An 8,598-nucleotide genomic window follows, 5' to 3' on the forward strand; every position below is an offset into this window, starting at 1 on the left:
TTATTCTTTTATGTACTTTATTTCTCTTTGTGTTCAACAATTTATCAGAAAAGTCCTATCCTGTCATCTGTCATAAGAATTATTATTTTACTTCGTGTACCATTAAGAATATAAGTGAAAAATATTATACTCTGATAATTACACACCGACATCCATATTTTACTTGACAGGTGTTAAAATGTGGAGAACACCCTTACTACTATTTCTCCCTCCCCATACTCCCTTCTGTGCTCCCCCCTTGCATTACCTTCTCTCATTTAAAGCTCCCTCCCTATCACCCCTTTTCCCCTTCACACACAAACGCACCCCCACCACCACGCACATGCATGTTTAATTGGAATAACCCAAACAAAGGATAATGTTATCTTCAGAGCTCATAGTATAGCAGACAGAAATGTCTGTGCCAGGTGTGGAATATTTCTACACATCTATTGGTCAGGGATATCTTAGACCCTTCCAATACAGGTCAATGTCATTGATCTTGATTGCTCACCTGAATTTGATAGCAAGAGTCTATTGCTATAGATACCAAACATATTTTTTGTATTTTCCATCTTTATGTGGTTTTTTTATTTATTAGATTTTTCAAAAAATACCAATCCAAGTTTCCACTCCCTCCCTCCTCCCATTCCCTCCACACACCCTCCCACCCTATCCCAATCTAATCCTCAGAGAGGGTAAGGCACATTGCTTTGTTCAAGGTCTAAAACCCTCCTTATTGTATCTAGGCTGAATAAGGTATACATCCAAAGAAAATAGGATCCTAAAAAGTCAGTACAAGCAGCAGGGATAAACCCTGGTGCAACAACAAGTGGCCCCTCAGTCTGCCCCAGCCATGTAACTAACTGTCAGCCACATTCAGAGAGACTAGTTTGGTCCTATTCTTGCTCCTTTCCAGTCTGGCTAGAGTTGGTGAGCTCCCATTAGCTCTGGTAGACTGTTTCAGTGGGTGAACCCATCATGGTCTTGACATCTTTGTTCATATTCTCATTCCTCCCACTCTTCAACTGGGCTTTGAGAGCTCAGTCCAGTGCTCCGATGTGGGTTTCTGCCTCTGTTTCCATTAGCTGCTGGATGAATGTTCTATGGTGATATTTAAGATATTCATCAGTCTGACTACAGGGCAAGTAGAAATCGGGCCCCCTCTCCTCTATTGCTTAGGGTCTTAACAGGGGTCATCCTTCTGGATTCCTGGGAATTTCTCTAGAGCCAGATTTTTGCTAACCCTGTAATGGCTCCCTCAAACAAAATATCTCTTTCCTTGCTCTCATCTCTGTCCTTCCTCCATCTCGACTATCCCATTCCATCAAGTTCTCCTCCCCCTCCCCTTTCCCCCTCCTCTTTCCCCGTCCACCCTTCCTTCTCCCCCTACCCTATGCTTCCAATTTTGTCAAGTGATCTTGTCTGTTTCCAATTTCCAGGTGGGTCTATATATGTTTTTCTTTGGGTTCACCTTATTACTTAGCTTCTCTACATTCATGAAATATAGGCTCAATGTCCTTTGTTTATAGCTAGTATCCACTTATGAGTGAGTACATACCATATTCATCTTTTTGGTTGTGGGTTATCTCACTCAGGATATTGTTTTCTAATTCCATTCATTTACATGCAAAATTCAAGATGTCATTGTTTTCTACTGCTGAGTAGTACTCTAATGTGTAAATGTGCCACATTTTCTTTATCCATTCTTTGGTTGAGGGGCATCTAGGTTGTTTCCAGGTTCTGTCTATTACAAATAATACTGCTATGAACATAGTTGAACAAATGCTTTTGTAAAATGACTGAGCATCTTTTGGGTATATACTTAAGAGTGGTATATTGCTGGATCCTGAGGTAGGTTGATTCCCAATTTTTTGAGAAACCACAATACTGATTTACAAAGTGGCTATACAAGTTTGTATTCCCAGCTTCAGTGGATGAGTGTTCTCCTTACTCCACATCCTCTCCAGTATAAGCGATCACTGGTGTTTTTGATCTTAGCCATTCTGACAGGTATAAGATGGTGTCTCAAAGTTGTTTAGATTTTCATTTCCATGATGGCTAAGAATGTTGAATATTTCCCTTAAGTATCTTTTGTCCATTTGAGATTTTTCTGTTGAGAATTCTCAGTTTAGTTCTGTACCCTGTTTTTAATTGGGTTATTTAGAATTTTAATGCTTAATTTTTTGAGTTTTTTATATATTTTGGAGATCAGTCAATTGTCTGATGTCAGGTTGGTGAAGATCTTTTCCCATTCAGTAGGTTGCCTTTCTGTCTTATTGACTGTGTCCTTTACATAAGCTTCTCAATTTCAGGAGGTCCCATTTATTTATTGTTGCTCTCAGTGTCTGTGCTACTAGGGCTATATTTAGGAATTGGTCTCCTGTGCCCATGCATTGAAGACTACTTCGCACTTTCTCTTTTATCAGGTTCAGTGTGGTCAGATTTATACTGAGTTCTTTAATCCATTTGGACTTTAGTTTTGTGCATGGCGATAGATATAGATCTATTTTCATTCGTCTACATGTTGACATCTAGTTTTGCCAGCACCATTTGTAGAAGATACTTTCTTTTTCCATTGTATAACTTTAGCTTCTTTGTAAAAAAATCAGGTGTGAATTAATATTCAGGTCTTTAATTTGATTCCATTGGTCAACCTCTCTGTTTTTGATGTTAGGGAGGGTGATGCGTCCAGAAGTTCCTTTATAGTACAAAATTGTTTGGCTATCCTGGGTTTTTTTGTTTTTCCATATGATGCTGATTATTGTTCTTTCAAGGTCTGTGAAGAATTGTGTTGGGATTTTGATGGGGATTGCATGGAATATATAGATTGCTTTTGTAGGATTGCCATTTTTACTATGTTGATACTACCAATCCAAGAGAATGGGAGATCGTCCCACTTTTTGGTATTTTTTTTCATCACATTTTTTTTTATTTATTTTGTTGTTGAAAAAAAAATTCCGCCTCCTCCCCGTTTTCCATTTCCCTCCCCCTCCTCCCACTCCTCTCCCCCTCCCCCACTGCCTTCCCCCTCTCACCACTCCTCTCCCCCTCCCCCCACTCCATTCCCCCTCCCTCTCGAGACTGAAGAGCAGTCCAGATTCCTTGTCCTGCTGGAAGTCCAAGGTCCTCCCACTTCTATCCAGGTCCAGGAAGGTGAACATCCAAACAGGCTAGTCTCCCACAAGGCCAGTTCATGCAGTAGGATCGAAACCTAGTGCCATTGTCCTTGGCTTCTTATCAGCCTTCATTGTCCGCCACGTTCAGAGAGTCCGGTTTCAACTCATGCTTATTCAGTCCCATTCCATCTGGCCTTGGTGAGCTCCCACTAGATCAGCTCCACACACACAGTGGGTGGGTGCACCCCTCGCGGTCCTGACTTCCTTGCTCATGTTCTCCCTCCTTCTGCTCCTTATTTGGACCTTGGGAGCTCAGTCTGGGTGTTCCAATATGGGTCTCTGTCTCTATCTCCATCCATTGCCAGATGAAGGTTCTAAGGTTATTTTCTTCAAAGACTGAAAGTTCTTGTCAAATAGGTCTTTCACTTCTTTGGTTAGTGTTATCCCAAGATATTTTATATTATTTGTGGATATGGCCATAAGTGATATTTCTCTGATTTCCCTCTCAGCTGCTTTATTTTTTGTGTATAGAGGGCTACTGATTTTTTTTGGACGGTCCTAAATTGTTTATTGGGTATGAATTGTACAAACATTACGTGTATTAGTGGTAACGGTGGAGCTGCAGAGTGTTGCGCCTTCTCCAGGCTGCACGGCGAGAGCCACCAATAGTGTGGTGGAATTTGTGGCCCTTTCCAAGGCCACGGCTCTTGCGGCCTGCAGATGTCAGCCCACACATCTCTCTGTGCTTGTAGACCTGTTTGGTGATCCATTGGGTGTCAGGGTTTCTTCTGATAGCTTTATGGAATGGATCGATGAGGATAACCTCAAAAAATTTGTATATGGAATCTTCGCCAACCCAGTAAGAATCCAGGACTCTCAGAGCCCCACAGTGGTGTCCAGCTCTCTCCTCAGCAACAGACTGAAGGCTTCGGGCAGACTTTACCTGGTTCACACCATGATGGACAGGCTTGCCGTAGGTTGCTCCCTTGTAGCCCAGCCTCCGCACTTTGTCGGGCAGGGTGGGGAGCCCGGTGCAGTGCTGATAGCTGGCGGTACTGCCAGCAGCGGAAGCACATCATGTCCGACTGTATGCGCCCTTCTTGGCTCACCTGATGGCCGCCGCCAGAGGAAAGGCCTGAATTTTTTTTTTTTTTTTTTTTGAGTTGATCTTGTATCCTGCCACATCACTGAAGGTATTTATCAACTGTAGGAGTTCTCTGGTAGAGTTTTTGGGGTCACTTATATATACTATCATATCATCTGCGTATAACAAAAGTTTGACTTCTTTCTTTCCAATTTGAATCCCCTTGATCTCCTTTTGTTGTCTTATTGCTGTTTTCAAAACTACAAGAACTATGTTGAAGAGATATGGAGAGAGTGGGCAGCCTTGTTTTGTTTCTGATTTTAGTGGAATTATTTCAGTTTCTCTCCATTTAATTTGATGTTGGCTGTCATCTTGCTATATATTGCTTTTATTATATTTAGATATATTCTTGTGTCCATGATCTCTCCAAGATCTTTATCATGAAGGGGTGTTGGATTTTGTCAAATGCTTTTTCAGCATCTAATGAAATGATCATATGGCTTTTCTTTCAGTTTATTATATGATGGATTACTTTGATAGATTATTGTATTTTGAACAATCCCTGCATCTCTGGGATGAAGCCAACTTGATCATGGTGCATGATTTTTTTGATCTGTTCTTGGATTCAGTTTGCCAGCATTTTATTGTCTATTTTTCGCATCTATGTTCATGAGTGAGATTGGTCTGTAATTCTCTTTCTTGATTGAGTCTTTGGTGGTTTTGGTATCAGGGTAACTATAGCTTCATAAAAAGAGTTTGGCAACGTTTCTTCTGTTTCTATTATATGGAACACTTTGAGGAGTATAAGTATTAGCTCTTCTTGGAAGTTCTGGTAGAATTCTGCACTAAAACCATCTGGCCCTGGGCATTTTTTTGGGGGGGGGGAGGTTTTTGATGACAGCTTCTATTTTCTTGCAGTTTATAGGTCTAACTAAATTGCTCACCTGGTCTTGATTTAATTTTGGTATATGGTGTCTATCTTAAAAAATGTCCATTTCTTTTACATTTTTCAATTTTGTGGAATACAGGTTTTTGTAGTAAGACCTAATGATTCTCTGAATTTCCTCAGTGTCTGTTGTTATGTCCCCCTTTTCATTTCTGATTTTGTTAATTTGGATGTTCTCTCTCTGCCTTTTGATTAGTTTGGATAAGGGTTTGTCAATCTTGTTGATTTTCTCAAAGAACCAGCTCTCCATCTCATTAATTCTTTGTATTGTTTTCCTTGTTGCTATTTTGTTGATTTCAGCCCTCAATTTGATTATTTCCTGTCTTCACTCCTCCTAGGTGTGTCTGCATTTTTTGTTGTTGTTGTTCTAGATCTTTCCAGTGTGTTGTTAAATCACTAATGTGAGTTTCTTCCATTTTCTTTATGTGGGCACTTAGCGCTATGAACTTTCCTTTTAGCACTGCTTTCATGGTGTCCCATAGGTTTGGATACATTGTACCTTCATTTTCATTGAATTCAAGGAAGTCTTTAATTTCTTTGTTTATTTCTTCCTTGACTCAGTAGTTGTTCAATAGTGCACTGTTCAATTTCCATGAGTTTGTAGGCTTTCTGAGAATAGTATTGTTAAATTCTAACTTTAATCCATGATGATTTGATAAGATACAAGGGGTTATTCCAATTTTTTTTGTATCTGTGGAGGTTTGCTTTATTACTGAGTATGTGATCAGTTTTAGAGAAGGTTCCACGAAGTGCTGAGAAGAAGGTATATTCTTTTGTGTTTGGTTGGAATGTTCTACAGATGTCTGTTAAGTCCATTTGACTCATGATATCTCTTACTTCTCTTTATTTCTCTGTTAATTCTCTGTTAAATTTCTGTCTGGGTGACCTGTACATTGGCAAAAGTAGAGTGTTGAATTCTTCTACTATTAGTGTGTGGGGTTTGATGTGCAATTTAAATTTTAATAATGTTTCTTTTACATAAGTGAGTGCTCTTTTATTACGGGCATAGATGTCCAGTATTGAGACTATATCTTAATGGATTATTCCTGTTATGAGTCAAAAGTGTCCTTCTCCATCTCTTCTGATTGATTTTAGTTTGAGATCAATTTTGTTAGATATTAGGATAGCTATACCTGCTTGTTTCTTAGGTCCATTTAATTGGAAATCTTTTCCCAACAGTTTACTCTGAGGTAGTATCTGTCTTTGGGATTGAGGTGTGTTCCTTGTATACAGCAGAAGACTGGTTCCTGTTTTCATGTTCATTCTCTTAGCCTGTATCTTTTTATAGGTGAATTGAGTCCATTGATATTAAGCAATGTTACTAACCAATGATTGTTAATCTTGGTTATTTTTTGGTAGTAATGTTTATGTGTTTCCCTTCTTTGAGTTATGCTGGTGGGGAGTTATCAGTTTCCTGTGTTTTGTGGGTGCAGTTAGCTTCCTTGGGTTGAGGTTTTCCTTTTATTACTTTTTGTTGGCCTGGGTTTGAGGATACTTATTATTTAAATCTGATTTTCTGATAGTATATCTTGCTTTCTCCATCGGTGGTGATTGAAAACTTTGCTGGGTATAGTAGTCTGGGCTTGCATCCATGATCTCTTAGTGTCTGCAGCACATCTATCCTGGACCTTCTTGCTTTCATGACTTTCATTGAGAAGTGAGGTGTAATTATGATAGGTCTACCTTTTTGTTATTTTCGTTTTCCTTTGCAGCTCTTAATATTCTTTCTTTATTATGCATATTTTGTGTTTTAATTATTATATAATGAGGGGAAATTTTTTTGATCCACTCTATTTGGTGTTCTGTAAGTTTCTTGTACCTTCATAGTGATATCCTTCTTTAGGTTGGGATAGTTTTCTTCTATGATTTTGTTGAATATATTTTCTGTGCCTTTGATATGGAGTTCTTCTCCTTTTTCTATCCCTATTATTCTTAGGTTTTCTTTTTTCATGGTGTCCCAGTTTTCCTGGATTTTTCTATAAAGAATTTATTGGATTTAATGTTTTCTTTGGCCAATGAGTCTATTTCCTCTATAGTATCTTTGGCACCTGAGATTCTTTCTTCTCTAGTCTGTATTTTGGTTATACTTGTATCTGTAGTTCCTGTTCATTTACCCGGATTTTCCATATCCAGATTTTCCTTGATTTTTGGTTTTTTTTTTTTATTACCTTTATTTCAGTCTTCAAGTCTTGAACTGTTTTCTTCACCTGTTTGATTAGTTTTTTTTCTTGGTTTTCTTGGGTTTCTTTGAGGGATTTATTAATTTCTTCCAGTTTTTTTGTTTGTTTGTTTGTGTTTTCCTACCTTTATTTAAGGGAGCTTTTCATTTCCTCTTTAAAGTTCTCTATCATTTTCATAAAGTTATGTTTAAAGTTGTTTTCTTCTTGGGTGGTGGTGGTGCACACCTTTAATTCCAGCACTTGGGAGGCAGAGGCAGGCGGATCTCTGGGAGTTTGAGACCAGCCTGGTCTACAAGAGCTAGTTCCAGGACAGGCACCAATGCTACAGAGAAACCCTGTCTCGAAAAACCAAAAAAAAAAAAAAAAAAAAAAAAAAAAAGTACGAAAGTTGTTTTCTTCTTCTGGGTTAGGATGATCAAGTCTTACTGTTGGGTGACCACTAAATTCTATTGCTTTGGGTTGTTGGAGGAATTCTTGCATTGCTGCCTACCCATCTCTTCCTTCAGATAAGGCCGGCAGTGTCTTTGCATCTTCGTCCAATCCTTGCAGTGGCTGTCTGAGTATTTGGGAGTTTTTCTTGGTCTACTCTATACTGTCAGTGTCTGTCTCAGAAAGCCTCTGAGGTCTCTATATACCTGCTCTCTTGGTCTTCTCTCCTAATTTGCTCTCTTGGTGCTCTCTCCCCTCAGTGTTGTAGCAATCTCTTGGTCCCCTCAGTATTATAGCAAGCTCTCAGATCTTTGACAGGTTATGGGTAGTAGCTTGGAAGGTGAAGTAAATGGGACTGTGTTTTGGAAGAGCCTACTCTCAGGAAACTCCCTGCTGGCTGGCTAGAAAAGCCAAGGGAGTTAGAGGAGGGGCCCAGGGTTTTGTCCCACTGTGGAGGTCCCAGAGAGTGGGGAGTCCCCCTTGTTAAGAGGTGTCCACTCACCTCTTAAGTCTCCTCAGTATTGGAGCAAGCTGTGTTTCAGAGTTCCACACAGGTTGCAGGAAGATAGGCCACTTTGGGGGAGGGGTGTGGCTAGTAGTTTGGAGTGGCTGCTGAATGGGTTTGAGTTTTGGAGGAGACTACCCACAGGAAAGTCCCTGCTGACTGACTAGAAAAGCCAAGGGAGTTTGGGGAGGGGTCCTGGGTTTTTTCCCACTGTGGAGGTCCTAGAGAGTGTGGTATCTCTGATAGCAAATATTTTTATCACAGGACCCAGGCAAATCAAGCTAGTCTTGATCTGGAAGCGATCTTTCTTACGGTTATCCTCCATAGTCACAGAAAGGTACTATGTAGGCTTCTGG

At 39.8% G+C, this 8,598-nt stretch overlaps 1 pseudogene; it reads right to left on the reverse strand.

Moving 5' to 3' along the window:
• Nucleotides 1–3,699: 3,699 nt before the first annotated feature.
• LOC130876324 (60S ribosomal protein L15-like) lies at nucleotides 3,700–7,838 on the reverse strand (annotated as a pseudogene).
• Between the last annotated feature and the right edge of the window lie 760 nt (nucleotides 7,839–8,598).

This window comes from Chionomys nivalis, chromosome 6 (assembly GCF_950005125.1).
Source record: "Chionomys nivalis chromosome 6, mChiNiv1.1, whole genome shotgun sequence".
Lineage (NCBI taxonomy): Eukaryota > Metazoa > Chordata > Mammalia > Rodentia > Cricetidae > Chionomys > Chionomys nivalis.